Source organism: Vicugna pacos, chromosome 4, assembly GCF_048564905.1.
Source record: "Vicugna pacos chromosome 4, VicPac4, whole genome shotgun sequence".
NCBI lineage: Eukaryota > Metazoa > Chordata > Mammalia > Artiodactyla > Camelidae > Vicugna > Vicugna pacos.
The window spans coordinates 63,002,862-63,020,741 of NC_132990.1; the positions used below are offsets into that span (position 1 = coordinate 63,002,862).

General features: G+C 42.5%; 1 long non-coding RNA gene across 13 annotated transcripts in view; it reads right to left on the minus strand.

The window, feature by feature from the left end:
* The window catches only part of LOC140696136 (uncharacterized), a 330,303-nt gene that overhangs the window by 3,552 nt on the left and 308,871 nt on the right, over positions 1–17,880 (minus strand). For 12 of the 13 annotated variants that reach the window (XR_012072210.1, XR_012072213.1, XR_012072203.1 and 9 more), the window contains one exon: positions 10,261–10,410. This is a non-coding gene — a long non-coding RNA (uncharacterized lncRNA). Of the gene's footprint in view, positions 1–1,607; positions 1,687–10,260; positions 10,411–17,880 lie in introns of those variants that run through there. The other variant, XR_012072212.1, reaches the window with a different exon arrangement.

The window sequence follows — 17,880 nt, forward strand, 5'->3', positions numbered from 1 at the left end:
GCTATTTTAGTCATCTGATGCTGGTTGGTAAGTGTTCAGTTAGCACAGGACTGAGGTCATAGAGGACAAGAAAGGGAATAAAGTTTTGGATAGAGAGATCAATCATAAACTTGGTAAGGGAACTGAGTTTTAGAGGGACTCGGTTTTATTTCAGAGACAATTCCAAAAAAATTATTATGATTTATGTCAGAGTGTTCTACCCATGTTCTCTTCGAGGGGTTCAGATTTTACATTTAGGTCTTTGATCCATTTTGAGTTTATTTTTGTACACGGTATGAGGAAATGTTCTAATCTAATTGTTTTACATGTGGCTGTCCAGTTTTCCCAGCACCACTTATTGAAGAGACTGTCTTTTCTCCACTGGGTATTTTTGCCTCCTTTGTCATAGATTAATTGACTATGGATGTGTGGTGTCTCTAAAGCAAAAGAAATAAAAGCAAAAATAAGCAAATGGGACCTAATTAAACTTAACAGCTTTTTCACAGCAAAGGAAAACATCAACAAAATGAAAAGACAACCCACTGAATGGGAGAAAATATTTGCAAATGATATGACTCACAAAGGGTTCCTATCCAAAATATATAAATAGTTCACATAACTCAATATAAAAAAAAAAATCAAAAAATGAGTAGAAGACCCAAATAGGCATTTTTCCAAAGGAGACATACAGATTGCTATCAGGCACATGAAACTATGTTCAACATAACTAATTATTAGAAAAATGCAAATCAAAACAACAATGGGATATCACCCCACACCTGTCAGATGGCTGTCATCAGAAAGTCTACAAATAATACATGTTCGATAGGATGTAGAAAAACGGGAATCCTGGTTCACTGCTGGTGGGAATGTAAATTGGTGCAGCCACTATGGAAAACAGTATGGAGATTCCTCAGAAAGCTAAAAATGGAAGCACCATATGATCCAGCAGTTCCACCCCTGGAATACATATCTGGAAAAAACAAAAATCCTAATTTGAAAAGATACATGCACCCTAGTGTTTGCAGCAGCACTACATACAATTGCCAAGATACAGAAGCAACCCAAGTGCCCATTAACAGAAGAATGGATGAGGAAGATGTGGTATATACATACAGTGGAATATTACTCAGCCATAAGAAAGAATGAAATTCTGTCATTTGCAGCCATGTGGATGGACCTGGAGAATGTTAGTGAAATAAGTCAGACAGAGAAAGACAAATACTGTATGATATCGCTTATATGTAGAATCTAAAGAATAAAACAAATGTATAAAGCAAAACCAAAACAGACTCACAGATAGAGATAACAAACTAGTGGCTATCAGTGGGGAGAAGGAAGGGGGAGGAGCAGGATAACGGTATGGGATTAAGAGATACAAACTACTGTGTATAGAGTAGCTGAGCAAGAAGGATATATTATACAGCACAGGGGGTTAGGGCCATTGTTTGTAATAACTTAATGGAGCACAGTCTATAAAAATACTGAGTCACTATGCTGTGCACCTGAAACTAACATAATACCGTAAATCAACTGTACTTCAACAATAAAAAGAAAAAACAGAGATAATTATAGGAGAAATAGCAGCGTTTGACAGTGAGGGCATTGTCTCAAGATCCAGCACACCTGAGTCCAAAGCCTGATTCCACTGCTGTCTGCATATAATTGGCCAGTGGACCCAACCTCTGTGAGCCTTGGTTCCAGCATCTGTAAAATTAGGAGGATAATAGTATTTGCTTCGTGGGGGCGTTACGAAGATTAAATTGTCTAATACATGCAAAGTATGGAGACCCCTGCCTAGCACATAGTAAGCACTCAATACACCTTTGTTGTTGTTATTATTATTACTACTACTCTGGCTTAACCTCTTACTGAGAAATCCTATATCTTCAAGTGCAAAATTGCTTTACTTAGGCATTCAGCACTTGGGTGTTAAATCCTTGCATTTGCAGGGATCTGACTGTGTAATAAGCCATTAACTTTCACTGTTCCACTTGCTCCTCTCCAAACCCTGTTGTCTGGGCACATTTTACTATTCCCCATATTACAGCTGGGAAACACGAAGCTCACAGAGGTCAGGCTCTTTTCCCAAGGTCTCAGCTTACATGTCACATGTTCAGAGAGAGATGCTTCAGACTACCCGATGTAAAGCAGCAACTCCCTCCCTCGTGACGTTTACTCTAAGCTTATCAACTGCATATTATTTACTATTATCTGGAATTTTTCTTATATTTCTATTTGTGACTTTCTGCCACCTCCCAGCTAGAATACAAGTTCTCTAAGAACAGGAGCCCTTCCGGTCTCCCCAGCACCTGGTTTGCTGCAGGCTTCTGGTAGACATTTGTAAAAGGAATAAATGAAGGGCACCAGGAGGCATAACAGAATAGAAGAATTATTCCATGAGAGCACCTGAAGGAGCTGGCTTTGCATTCTAGACTGTCCCTGATTTCAGGACTTTGGGCAATTGACTTCCTGCCTCTAACTAGTGAAAGGGGAATCCTTATCTCTACTTGTTATAGCTGTGGCACAGAAAATGAAATAAAGTTTATAAATCACTTAGCATAACACCTGCAAATCATGAGGGCTCAGTAAATGCTGGCCCTTGCTCCTCTGAGGAGACAGGATTTGTGGGGTTTGGTTTAGAATCCTTCCTGCCATGGTCTATGCATATACAGCAATTATGAATAATAACGGATGGGCAAGGGACGTTCAGTAAACTGAAGACCATCATCTTTTTGTCCCATTTGGTTATTTCAAATGTGAACATTATCTTTTCATGGAGGACTGAACCAAACGTTCCCATTATTTTTCTTCCAGATGAAATGCTCTCTTTTAAACTAAGTCTCTCAATTCCACCTCATGTGTAACCATTTTATTTGTTTCCCCAAGCCCAAGGAACGTATGAGAAGGAATCCTAAGACGTTAAAGTTAGCAGAATCACAGGGAGTGCTTAGAGGTTGCCCGGTGTGACTCCTTCCTGTGTCTGGAGACTGACGCCCAGAAAAAGGAAGGGACTGACCTCAGGATGACACAGTGGACAAGCCAGGACTTGAGCCCAGATCTCCTGAGTACACTTTTTGCTGCATTTCACTGACACGCATAGAGAAAAACAAAAATACGCACCAAAAGCACAAAAAACCAAAATCAGATCCTAAACAGTTACGTCTCCACCTCCATCCTTCGTAACCACTCCCAAATGAAGAAGGAGGACAGTTACAGGAATACATTGTATTTAAAATTTCCATCCAGGACTCCTGTTTCTAACATGTTTGTATAAAAGATTAGGCTACTCTTTGCTCTAATTGCTCATTTTTCCACTGGGAAAGAGAGTTGCATCAGTGTTGGGTTAGCTCGGCCTGAAACCGGCAGGCACACTGATAGATGTATGTTTTCATCTGTCAGGACCGAAGAAGACAGAGAACTGCTACTGACTTTTTGTTCCGACCTCACTATTTAGCCATGGATTTTTTTGAAGGGAGGACTTCATTTACTAAACGAACTGCTCAGCAGCATCAAAACTCATTTTGGATTCCTTTTCAGAGGACTTCACAGGACACTCAATCCTTGATTCCCCGATAAAACAACACAGCTGTTCCCTTGCAGCTCAGTTCTCAGCAGGAGCTGCAAAATCATATTTAATCAACTCTGCTTTAAAAGCCATTCAACTCCCTTCGGGGCTCTGGAGCGCCTCCCCAGCCCAGGGCGGGCCCTGCTGACATGTCGGCAGCAGCAGCCCGGGCAGAGGGAGTGCCATTTGCGGAGCGCGTGCTCATGGGCCAGGCCCTCCGTCGGGTACTTTACAGTCAAGATTTCATTTTGTCCACTTAACAGTCCCGTGAAATGGGGATGACTGTCGGATTTAAAGAAAGAAACTGAGCCTTCAAAGTGTAAAATCATTTGTCTAAAGTCAGAAAAACAAGTGAGAGGATTGGAATCTAGCCGAGTATTCTCCAATTCCAAAATCTGAGCATTTTCTACTCTTCCGTCTGGCTTTCTCCATCCACGAATACCAAAGACTTAGGGATGAGTATGAGTCAGTTTGACTGGCGTAATCAACGCTGGCAACAGAGCGTCCCTGCCAAATGCTATGGGACTCAGATTCTCTGAAGGCTCACAGCTTTGTCTTCCTACGCTGACATTTCCTGTTAGGATGTGAACACCCTCCATGCCATCTTTTATTCAACAACCCTTGATGACTACCGTTTACAGTTCATTCTCCAGAGTGAGGTGGAGAGGCGTGGAGATGAAATGTGTATGGCTCTTGCCCTCAAGAATCTCAAAGTCTAGGAAAAGAGATCCAGAAACCATCCTAATGCGAGGTAAAAAGTGGTATGTGTTAAGAGTGGGCCAAAGTATTATGGGAATCTGAGAAAGAAAGTCTTTTCCAGCCAAGGCATCAGATCAGGCTTATGGAAGAGTGTAATAGTCGAGATAATTAACACTAGCTGCTGTGACATACAGCCCCCAGAGTTCAGTGGCTGAACATAATTAGAATGTCTTCCTCACTTCTCGCTTTCGGCTGGGGATCGGCAGGGTTCTCTTGTAAGTGGTGACGAAGGAGAACACAGGCTTTTTGTACCATATGGCTCTATCTTTTGATGGTCCTATGTTTCTGGCCACATGAGCCAGGAAGAGAGAGAGAGAGTGGAGAGTCAATGAAAGGGTGAGAAGCCAGGCCTGGAAGTGGCTTATTTCACCTCATACACATTGCAGGGGACAGGCTCAGTAACACGGCCCCGAAATGACTACAGTGGAGCCTGGGAAATACGTTCTTTTTCTGTGTGCCCTGGACAGAAGTTTCAATGATCACAGAGCATTATTTCTGCCACGAAGGATACTGACAGATATTGTGGAATGGTTTTAACTGAGCAAATGGAGGGCCAAGCAGGATGTAGATAGTGTCAGGGATGTCAGAGGAACACTGATTCACAGGATATTTGGTTTGGAAAGATAGCTGATATCAGATATGGAAAAGCCTTAAGTGACAGGCATTTCCCAAAATATGTTTTCCTCAGTGTTTAGTGAGTGACATGTAAGAATGATTTGTGTGGTCAGATAGGTTTTGGAAAAGCTGGGTTATCAAATGGTAATTGTTTTCGTTTCTGGAGGCGTTCTCAAGATTTTTGGAAAGAATCGTAATATCTCAATTATAAAAAACCTTTTGATTGCAATATCTCTTTTTTTTCCACAACAGAGTATCTTGTAAGGTTAATGTTTTGTGAAACATGCTTTGCATATGGAATCTTAGGCAATGGAGAGCCATTAAGCATGAGAGAAACATGATTAGAAGTACTTTTAAAAGTATAAGCTAGAGATGCCTTTCAGCTCACTTGGCAGAGCTGATCAATTGGTGATAGCTGGCAACAATGCTCCTAGGAGAGGAATCACAAAACTTCATCTGAATTTGCCTGGGAAAGCACAGTGATTGATGAATAATGTCTCCTATGGATTAAAGAATGCGGAGGTGCAATGGTTAATTTTATGTGTCAACTTCACCAGGCTGTTGTGCCCCATTGCTTGGTCAAACGATAGTCTGGATATTGGTTGAAGGTATTTTGTAGCTGTGATGAACATTTACAATCGGGGACTTTAAATAAAGGAGATTACCCTTGATAATGTGTCTCCTCCAATCAGTTGAAGGTCGTAAGAGCAAAACTAAGGTTTACCTGAATAAAAAGAATTCTGCCCCAAGACTAACATATAAATCCTGCTTGAGTTTCCAGTTTGCTCGCCTCTCTGTAGATTTTGGACTCAAGAGTGCAATGTCAACTTTTACCTGAATTTCCAGACTGCTAGCTTGCTATACAAATTTAAGGCTCACTAGCCCTCACAGTCACGTGAAGCCAATTCTATCTATCTGGCTGTCCATCTATCTATCTGTATATCTATCCATCTATCTATGTATCTCTCCTACTGGTTCTGTTTCTCTGGAGAACCCTGACTGCTCCAAGGGATGACAACAGCAATGATGGTGTTTGACTTCCTTGCTTTAAGTAAAGGTGGCAAGTTGGGGGAAAAGGAGAGCTTGGGTACCTGGAAGTCAACTCCAAAACAGCAAAGGAATTCAAGAAGAGAGAGAGAGAGAGATGAGTTTTGATTTAGACTTTTGTATTTTAAATGTTGGAAGAGCAACCAGTGGGCATCCATTAGAAGCACATTCATGCAGGGGTAAAGAGAAGCCAGCATCATTTCCAGTGTGTGAAAATATTTTGGTGAGAAGTGCTTATCTCCTTTAGAATCTTTTGAGAGATACACCTGTCTGTCCATAACAGTTTCCTGAGGCTGAAATCTGCAAGAAAGGCCTCCAGTGACACAGGGACAAAAGAGCTACTTTGTTCTGAAAGGAGGCAGGAGTCTTTTGGAGCTAAATATTCGAAGGCACACCTGAATGTGTGAGTTAAAAGAGAAAGAAGAATGAACTAGAGGAAGGAGGAGAGGAATGCCAGAAGGAAAGCTGAATGGAGCTTAGTCACTGGGCATGACTAAGACATAAGTAAGAACTCCAGGTAATGGATGAAGGTCTCACCACTGGGTGAGTGGAGTCATAATTAATGTATGTGTACACGGTGAGCCACTTGGTTGTGAAAACCACAGTGGTCGCTCTTTACTTTAATGGCTCAACAGTCCTATACTTGTTCCCACAATGCTGCAGGCGCTAACTAGGCTCTGAGGTTAGACAGGGGAAGACATAAGTCCAGCCTCATTTTGGATCAGTCTCTCTTCTCTGTGTTCTAATAGCACCTTCAACTTACCCCATCTCACCACCCATAGGTGTAATGAGGTAGCTTTGTTCTTACATTCATTCAACAAAGATTTATTGAGTTCCTACAGTGAGCCATGCACGGGTCTTGGCATGGGACGTGAAATATATTAGGGAACAAAAATGACAAAATTCCTTGTCCTCATGGAGCTAGCACTTCAGTGGAGGTGACAGAAAATAGCATAAAAAAACAATTAAGCTGTATGATGAGTCATGATACGTTAAGCACAAATAAAGTATCTGTATCAATCAGGAGAGGCTAGGTTATGACACAGTCGTCAGCAACTCTGGGGTCAGTGACTTCTACAAGCCTAATGCCCATCGTGGGCCAAGAAAGGCCTCTGCTCCCACATCCTCACTTATTTCCTCACTCTAGAACCCAGACTGATGCATTGCTGGTAACCTTGGCATAAGGGAAAAAAAAAAAAGATCCCTCTCCCCCTGGTAATGCAACATACAGCCTGGAAGTGACACAGATTATTTCTGCACATAACTCACTGGACTGAACTGATTGCTTGGATTGACCCAAAATATGGAACCAGGAAGTACAGTCTAATCATGTGTCCAGATTGAGGGGAAACCTATAAATTTGACAAATGATAATAGAGCCATTTAGGCCATAGTAAGGACTCCAGGTTTCCTGTAAGTAAGAGGAGGAGCCACTGGAGGAGAACCAAAGAGTGACTGTAGGATGATATAGACCTGTGCTGAGATCTTAGCTCAGCTACTCACGATGTGCTGGGTGGGGTACGTGATGTAGGATAATGAAATCTACTTTATTGAGTTGACATAGAGATTAATTTTTATACACACACAACGTCCAGTGTAGAAAAAAATTTCTGTAAACAGGGAGTGATACCTTGCATTTTCTACGTAGCTATTTGTTTTCTTTTAAATGAGCATGAATTTCATCAAAAGCAAAAGCCAAGTATTATTCATCACTGAATCCCAAGGCCCAACAAGGTTTGACCCACTTTATTCTCTTAATATATGTGCTTAATTCTTCAAAGGAAGTCTGAAAGTAGGGGCAAGATGCAGAGGACATCTGTGTATATATGTCTTTCTCTGAAGAATTCACATTTTGTCGAAAAAAAAGGAGGGGAGCTGTCACCTTGAATATGAAAGGTCAGGACAGCAATTCATAAGCCACAGTTAATGATCAAGCTGCTGGCATCCCAGCTGCCGAGGCTGGTAGAGGCATGTTCTCTGTGGCCTCATGGCTTGGGGGACTGTTTTGGAATAGGATTAGCTGTCATCTTCTATTTCTGAGATAAGATATGACCTACCCGTAGCTGACACGTCTGTCAGCCCCACAGAGTCTTTGTTCAAAGAGAACGGTAGTCTAGCAGCAGTTGCAATGCCTAGAGATCGAGTTACAAGAATCCTGAAAAATCTTGCCCTGAGTGTATGTCATCATTATGAACAGAGGCGCCATCGTCCAGGGTCAACCTTACACAATGGGGAAGTTAGATTTTTTTTTTTATACTTCTCTGCATGTGCTACCTCTCCCTGCATAGTCTCTTTTCCACTCCTCTGCCATCTTGGGCTGACAGTGGTGCTAACTTTGACCTATCCAGTTGGCTCCTTTCCCTACTCCCATCCTTGTCGTTTCTCCAGAGGCATTCATCTTGCATACAATTGAGCACATTCAGCTAGTAGCTGTGAATTTAGAGAGATCAGCATATCACAGCTACGATGATCACACTTCTTAGTTTGCTCAGGACAATCATGGCTTTTGCCTAATGTCCCGGTGTCATTATGAATAATATCCCCTTTTGTTTTCAGTGTTTTCTCAGTTTGAAAAGTGTGTGGGTTCATTAATCATAGCTGAACTATATCGCTTTCTAAAGGGTCACAAAAAGACCAGGAACCATCAAGCCTCTCCAACCAAGTGATCCTAGAGTTAAATTTAAAGAGTCATATTATATTAGAGCTGTGCAGGATTTGTAGCCACTGGAATAAATTTCTGAGGCTCAGGGTGGGCAGAGGATGGTCACAGCACATCCAGGGAGTTAGCAGTCCACTCTGCTGCCAATCCGATCTCCGATCTGGAGCTCGACCTCCCCATCAAGTTCAGACGTCACATTCCTCCCCTGTGAGAGAGGCAAAATGCTGAGGATAAAACACTCAGCCTCCAGTCTCTGGTGCCCCTGGGTTCAAATCTTGACTTTGTCAATTAATCTATGACAGTTGCTTCTTAATTTCAAGTTCTTAATAAGAATAATAATATATGACTTAGCCAGATTGACTTCGCCAAATTCAATCACATGATGTAGGAAAACTGTTTAACATAGTTTATTGATAATAGTTTAGAGCACTGATTAATATTATTAACAAAATAAAAATTTACTTTCTGTATCACTGCAAGTATCCATATCTGAAACCTAGTAGACAGTATGCATTGGTGGATTTGAAGTTTTGAAATAACTGTAAGCAAACTCTTCATTTTGGATCTTGAAATGTGTGTGTGTGTGTGTATGGCATAAGTTGGCCCACGAAATATTTTATTTTAATTAATACAAGAGGAATCTTGGATGTAGGAAGGAAAAAAGAGAAATACGAACACAGCCCAGGTATTAGAATGAATGGTAAGATAATCTCCTGACCTGAGATCTTCATTTATGTAATTAATAAGTGGACCGGCTGCCATCCATTGCAAAATAAGCAAGATATGAAGATGATGCAAGCAGTCTTGGAGAGGTTTACACCTTTTTTTCAGTGTTTACTAAGAGTTTGTTGTGCACATAAGAACAGATCACTGTGAGCATGAGTGACAGCAGAGGTACAGAAGCTACTGCAGTAAACGAAAAGGACCCCAACCAAGTCCAATTGCTCATAATAACAAGTCAGGGGGAAACAAACTGAGTGGAATCTGCCGAATGGAATCACAGTTGGGCCCATGGAGCACAGGCCCTCACAGAGAGGCGGTGGGACATGCTCGTGGCTGTTCTACATGGTGTGGCAGCAGAGGAGCGGCCCCATCACTTGTGAGCTGGTGGAGATCTGAGACACAAGTGGATGCACTTAACTCATGACCACTCCAGCCCAAGGCAAAGCTTTTCAAGCCTTGGTCCTGCCTCTATTGTTTTTTTCCCCACTGGGCACATCCTTAAGTTTCAGCCCAGCCTGATACCCCAAGAGTGAGAGCGCACATGGGATTTGTGGCCAAGTGCTAGGACATCATCTCAAATTTGGGCTTAACCTGTCTGGGGACCCATCATTGCTTAGGGAGTTGAAATTTGTATTAGAGAAATTCAAAGACCCCCTGGAGAGAGACATCAAATTATAGTCTTTGCTGGGTTAAAGTACTTTGAAAAACGTCTTTTAAAATGTTGATTTCCAGGTCTTTGACTTTTCTAATTAAACTCTTTGGAAATAGGATCTGAATATAAACAAGCTCACAAGGTATTTCAAGTCTCATAAATGTTTAGAAACTGTTAGGTTAGTGGCTCTGTGAACAATTTAGTGTAACGATGGGAAAAAAAGCCTTTGTCAAGACCTTACCGCTATCTTAATCTTACCATCGAGAAAATTAAGGATCCGAGGAACTAGAATTAGCAGGAGACCCAAAAGAGGGAGATAGTTGTTCTTTGCCACTTTACATGAAAGTGGCAGTAAGTTGCTGGCCCAGATTCACATCTCCCCAAAGCAGCAGGGAGCATTTCCATGACCTGGGGAAGATAGATGATTTAGGCTGAGAAACTTCTGTTGATTATTGGGTGAACATTTTTATTAAAAGTCTGAAAAAATTATAATCAACCATAAAATAATCCTACCATCTTGAAAGAATTCCTCTAGATCTTGCTACTTCTAAATATATCTAGAAAGTCAAAGGCATTTTCCATGGGCAAAATGACTCTTGCTTTAAGTTTGTATTTTTATTCATGGTAAAAGAATTGGAAAAAGCTCAGATTTTTGGGAAAATGGTAACACACAGGTTACTGAGCAGGTGGCAGTCTTCCCTCTGCCTCTTGCCTAAAAACACACACTGGGTGCGTCACAAGCAAAGCCTGGCCTGGTTACAACTCTTATTACTCAGTCCTAAAGCATTTGCTTCTGTATTTATCTTGCAGCCAAGGGGATAAATACAGATCTTAGACGTTTGTAGTGAGGGGGTTTGAGGAGCCCACAGGGGCAGCAGTATCACTACAGAATCTGGAGAAAGGACATTTCTGTTTTGCAATGGCCTTGATTTATAGGATGAACACTCTCATCCCTCCCCTTGGAGCACAGTTTTCATCTGACCGGTTTGTTCCCTGCCATTACACAGAAAGCAATCATTTATTCATTCATTTCTTCCTTTGTTCAGTCAACAGAGAGCATAGCAAGCTGACTGAGAGCAAAGATACTCAAATTCTAATGGGCATAGGGTTTACCTGAGGTCTCATTAAAAATGCAGATCATGATTCGACAGGCCTGAGACTGGGCGTTTCTGACCAGTCCCCAGGTGATGTCACGTCTGCTGGTTGGTGGGCCACACTGAGGAACCAGGTCTTAGAGCACGGCCTTTCAGTCAAGTTCACATCTCAGTTTTACCCATCACACTAGCTATGAGACCAGCTGTGAGACTGTGGGAACATTACTGATCTTCCGAGTCTCCATTTCCTCAATTTAAACATTTGCGTATAATGTTTACAGATGATGAGAATGCCTGGCATACAGGACATACAGGACTGTTTTAAGGACCCAATAGTGGAAGATACTACAGTAATCCAGGCAAAGTGCTAAAATGATTTCTTACAACCTCATGTTATGTCAGTAAATGTTTGCTGTCATTATAACCAGACATTTATTATGTGCCGATCATATGCTAGGGCTCTAGGCAAAGAAACAGACAATATGGCTCATCTTCCTAGATCTAACAGCCTGGCAAGCAAAACGGTTAGGTAGTACATAGACACTTGAGGTCTCCTGTAAGTGAGCAGACGGACCAGGTCCGCAGAGGCTGTGCTGGCAGGAATACTGGTCACAGAGTCAGGAAGCCTGGGCCCCCTTTTCCTCTGTCATAAAGGATTTTGTGCAAGCCCCCCTTTTCTCTCTAGATTGCTGTCTCCCCATTCAAAACAGAAAAATTGTTCCAGACCACGTGGTCCCATAGCTCAAGCCGTGACTTGACAGCTTTATGACCTTGGTCAACTTTCTTACACTCCCAGGCCTAACATTTGTTATTTATAAAGTTGAGATTATACAATGACAGTTGTGAGGATTAAATAAATTAGTGTAAGTTATCTCAGTAATTACCTTCCTTCCCTGAACAGTCAGTGCGTGCCATCACACTACCATCATCATCGTCATCGTCATCGTCATCATCTTTCACTGGCTCTTTTCCCTGCCCTGGCTTTCCAGCTCCGTGACTTGCCAGCCCATATATAAGCCACTGCACAGAGCTTTCTGAAACTGCTCAACTATATACCATACTTATTTTACAATTTTACTTAGAATGGTTCATAAGAACAATCAATTCTTTAAACCAGAGATCAGCATTTTTTTTTTTGTAAAGGGCCAGACAGTAAATATTTTAGGCTTTGCCATAGGCAGTATGTACAAAAACAAGGGTGTCTGTGCTCCAATAAATAAAGGAAATGGGCTAAATTTGGTCGAGAGGCCATCATTTGCTCGCCTCTGCTTTAAACTACAGAAACTGTAAATGTTTGGTGATTTATGAGGAAGTAACATAGTCCTCTGATGCATAAAACGTGTGATATTGTAGCAGAGTTCACGGCTCTGAGGTCTTCCCCACCTGCCATCAGCCATGCCTTCATAGCCTTAGAAACGGAGTCTTATCTTGGAGAAGGGCTTCTGAAGGGCTTCACATCTCCCCTTTTTACAGCTAAGATAAACTGAGGCCCAGAGAGGGGAACTGGTTTACTCAGTCAACTGCTCTAGGGACAGAGTAAGCTCTAGAACCTAGTCTCCTGATTCCAAATCAGGGACTATATGTTTTGTTTTGTTTTTTCTTTAGCTTGAAAGAAGGAAGAAATCATTTCCTTCAGAAAAGAGAGAGAGAAAAAAAAAACCTCTTTATTTCCACTAGGGTTTTAATACAGAAACGGATTTTTTTCAATTTTCCTGCTAATGGATATGCCATAGTCAGACATGAAAACACCGCTATGTCTACTTAATGGAAATACCAGTTCCCTGTCCTTGTCACTTGGATCTCATATTAAAGGTCTCCTTTCATTTCTAGTAAAACAGAAAAACACCCTCTCCCTCCACTCCCATCTACTCGAATTCCAGAATCGTTTCTTTGGCAGTAAATCAGCAGTGAATGAGATGGCCACTCACATCCATCCACATCCCATCCCCAAAGAAGAAATGGAAACAGAAAGCTCTGGATAGAAACAGGCTTCCTTCTGCTAGAATCTGAGTGGAAATAATTCCTCCCACTTTAACGTGCCATGTTGATTTCTTTGTGCCGATCTTGTTGAACTGCCCTGGGGTGAAAATCATAGTCGTAATAATAACAAGGGCAGCGGCGGCAGCAATAGTTGACCATTTACCCAGCATGTGCTGTTCACCAGGCATTGCACTACATGCCGTGATCATGTGTGGGAGCATTACGAGCCCCATTTTATAGATGAAGAAACTGAGGCATAAAAAAGGATAAGTAAGTCATGCCAAAAAAAAATTATGCACAAGTTCTCCCTCCAAATAACAAATGGTGCAAATTTTTGACATAAAAATTAACGGTGCAGACTTGCATGATTCCATTTATATGAAATGGCCGGGGAAGCTTTATCTATAGAGACAGAAGGCAGATCAGTGGTTGCCTGAGGCTTGAGGTGGGAACGGGGATTGACCACAGTGGCCGTGAGAGATTCTAGGGGCTGGTGGGATGTTCTAAGATTGTACTGTGTGATGGTTGCACAACATTATAAACTGACTATACAAATCATTGATTGGTTCATACTTGAAATTAGTGATTTTTGTGGCGTGTAAGTTAAACCTCAATAAAGCTGTGAAAAATGAATCATGTGGACAGAAGTTGTAAAGGTTTCTCCTTCATCCCCATAGCTACTCCCCCTATGTGGGCACCTTCATTTCTCTTTCCGGCCACAGTCAGATCTGAGCACAGGAAGGTCTGCGCTCCCCTAGGATTTTCAGGCCCCATTCCGTCTCTGAAGATAGGACGCGGAGGGATGAGGGCTGACTTCTCCTTCAGTGCTAATTTCTTGCCAAAACAATAATCCTGGAATCTGAGTGGGTGCAGGTAGAGGAAGAGGGTGCTTCCTTGCTTTAATAGAAGTGAAAGGAAACTATTATTGTAAATGGAGTATGACAAGAACAGGGGACTGTTTTTCCCATTAAGTTTGGACACGAGCACATTTTAAAATATGTTAGAAATGGTTATTGTAATGGTTCACTTATATATTTGTTTATTCATTCAATATATAGTCATCAAATCCCTGCTATGAGCCAGGAGCCTTTCTTAACCCAGGATAAGACACTGAACACCGTGGTCAGAGCCCCTGTCCTCCTGGAGCTCACTGCCCAGCAGGCAAACTTACCCTTCTCTTTCTGCCTTTGAGGAACTCCTGCCTATTTCTCCCAGGCTCTGACTCTATTTGGAGTTAACCTCTCCCGTACAATCCCCCACATCATTTTATCTACCTCTTTCCTGTGATTCCAGTCACGTCTAAATAGCACTGGAATTGTATTTGTTCATTATCAGTGAGTAGAATCGCCTTCTCTCTAAGTCTGTAAAACCCTTCCTAGTAGATGCTGTGACTAATTCATCTCCTTGCCTCCAGGGTACCCACTGCAATGCGCATGGTAGATACTCCATAAGCCTCTATTGTATGAACCTGTTCATTTATTCATTAACCACATAGAGTGGGCAACTTTCAAGGTGACAGGTAGTTTTCTGGGCATTAGGACATCTAGTGGTGAACGGGGTTCCTGCCCGCTAGGAACTTGGCCTGGCTTAGACACGGTGAGCTCGGATAACGAAGACTATCACAGAGGAAACAAGCAGAGGGTGACTTGGTGGGGATGGCAGCAGGGAGCTGCTTCAGCAAGGGCAGTCAGGGAAGGTGTCTTTGAAGACATGGCGTTCACCCTTAGACATGAGAGATGAAAAAGGGCCAGTCTTACGAATAGTTAGGGAGAAGAATATTCTAGGTCGCAAGGAGGGCAAGTAAAAAGACTGAGAGGCAAGAAAGAATTTGGAATGTTGCAGGGGATGGGGGGAGGCGGGGAAGGAAAAAGGAAACAGACCAGCAGCTGGAGCCTGGTGAGGAAGAAGAAAAGCAGACTGGGGAGGTGAGCAGGGGCAGGTCACGCAGGGCCTGGCGGGCCACCGCGAGGAGTCCACATTTCATTCTAAGTGTGATGGATGAAGGATCTTAGAAAGCGAAGGGACACAGATCTGATTTATAGTTTAATGAGATCATGTTGAATTCTTTGTGAAGACTGTACAGGGGGGGAAGGAAGCCTAAAGCAGTGAGACCACGAATAGATACTTGTGGTGTAAGATCCCCTGGGTGGCCGTCTGGAGACCTGAGTCTAGATTATGGAGTGATCTCAGCGTTATCAGACACGCACATCAGAGCTGACTGTTTTCAAATCCAACTCATTAAACTTTCTGGCATCAAATCTTCCTGCTAATGTCATGCACCTCCTCATCCACATCTGAGATTATATACATGTATTACAACCAAGAATCCTCAGGGAGGTCACCCAGAGTTCTGGGCACCTCTTGATGTATCATAGGGGAGCTTCTGCGCCTTGCTCCTTCTCCAGGGAATCTGATGCACTTCCTATCACCCCCGAAACTCTAACTGCAGCTCTCATTACTGCCTTTTATTGGCCAAATTCTGCTGGCTTTGGCACTCCACACACTCTCATTAAGAGGAATCCATTTCAATCCCAGGCTCCTCATTAAAACAAATACTTCATGTGGGCAATACCCCAGTCCATGCATCCCAAGATGTGGAAAAGATAGAGAACATGGGGTGGGGAGCCAGGAGAACCTACCCTGTTCTCCACTTGACTGTAATTCATTGTCTGGCCATTTCTCTTCTCTCTTTCCCCAGTTTCCCTATTTGTAAAATAAGACAACTGAATGTGATAAACTGTGAGTCTTTCTTTATTGATTCTCTAGAATGTGCTTCCCTAGTTCCCTAAATGGTCTTGCCCACTCTTGTGCTGTCCTCTCTGTAGTCCTTAGGAATGTCAGGGGTCGTGGCTTATTTTGTTGTAAACGTCAGCATCTCCAACAACTCATTACAACAATTCTGAAATTTTGTTCCATCCAACTATCATCCAGCCACCAAGACATACTCTCATTTGCTCATTTCAGAAATATCCTTAGAATGTCTACCACGCATCAGACACTGTGTTGAGTGGTGGGGATGTGATACAGAATAGGATCCAGTCTGTATGCTCAAGTGGTTCAGATATGGGGGTAGGGAGAGACAGACACATTCCCCCACAAGCAAAGGGTAGTGCAGTGAGTGCTACAGTGGAAAGCAGCTCGGGAGATGGAGGAAGTACACAAAAGAGGCATCTAAGCCATGCTTAGAGCAATCCAAAGAAAGATTTCTGGATGAGGCAAGTCCTAGGCCAAATCTTAAAAGCACGGAAGAAATGAGCTCGGTGAATGGCAGGGAGAGGTGTTCCAGGAAGCTAACACGTGGCAAGATGAGCCAGAGGTGAGATAGTCTGTAAGGAGTACAATGTGGCTAGATGATTAGAACGAGAGGAGCCAAGGCTGAGATTCAGGCAAAGAACAGATTCTGCAGGGCTTTGTACACCATGCTAAAGAGTCACAACGAATGAAGGCGTGAAGGAGGAAAGAAACACTCACTGCATACTGTCGAAGTGCTGCAGCAGTGTGCACGGTGTGGTGTGGAGTGTCCAGCTCTGTGCCTGAGGCCCATGACGCATTACAGCCTCGTGGTAAAACATGCACGTTCCCTGGGCAACCAGCCCAGGGTCTGAATCCCATCTCCACCATGTGACCTCTCAACCTCAGCAGGGGCCAAGTTTCTCATTTGCATTAGGCTTGTCGGAAGGAGTCAATGAGATGCCATATATAGAGCTAGTGCTATTCACTAATTACTGCAACTCAATAAATGTTAACTGCTATTACAAATAAATGCTATCTTTCCTTCTCTTCCTCCCTCCCTGCCTTTCTTCTTCTCTTCTTCTTTCCTTCCGTTAAATTCTGGATTAACAGACAAGGATGAGATTGAAAAAAATCATGTATCCCAAACCCTTCCGCTTTCCTAATATGCATAATAATGACCCTTTATTTCTTTGGCTCAAGTGGTGTTTAGATATTGGTTCATTTAGCCAGGACTGCTCACAAATGACTGAGTCAGGGGTACATTGGTGAGAGCTGGGCAAGATGAAATAATCTTTTGAAAAGATGGGCCAAGACTAGGTTTCATCTTCCCTACAAGGTCTACGATCAGGAAACCAGACTTGAGTTTGCTGTTGTATCGGAAGTCATCTGGGATGGTCTTGTTAGGAGCTGGGGGCTAGACAGTGGACTGGCAAATGTGCTGGCGGGATGTGTAGGCAGCTGCAGGTGGGTGGTGCCAATCCCGGCTCTTCACAAAGAACCCTGCAACAACATTTTCCTGTGAGGAAAGAGCCAGTGGGCTCAGAAAGGAGGAATGAAGGACAGAGCTTGGCTATCTGGGTCAGGAAGGATTTGTAGGGAAATAAACATGGTAACTCATGAGACATCAGAGGGAATTCTCTTTAAGAAAAAGACAGGCTTGGCTTAACTCATTTTTTCCATGTGGTTACATTTTATTGGTGCTTGCTGGTTGACAAATCACCCATTTTTAGCTTTTATTTAGCTTTAGTTTTGATCTTATGAGTTAAGAATGACTAATTCCCCAAAGAGTATGACCCTGGAGCAAAGCATGCTGGGAAAGCACATTTCTGGGTGCATGTTCCCTCTGTGCCTAGAGACACAGATTCAAATAAAAGTCAAGACTACTGTCCCACCAGGAGCCTTTGCTTTGGAAAGTTTAACAGGGTTTTTGAATACGTCTTTGTTTGCCATTCTTATTCAAGGTTATCCAAAGACAAATCTACTTCAAGAGAGGAGAGAGTAGTAAATTTAATTGGAGTTTTCAAACAACATTCAGTCCAAAACTAAGAAATCCAGGATCAAATAAGGACTT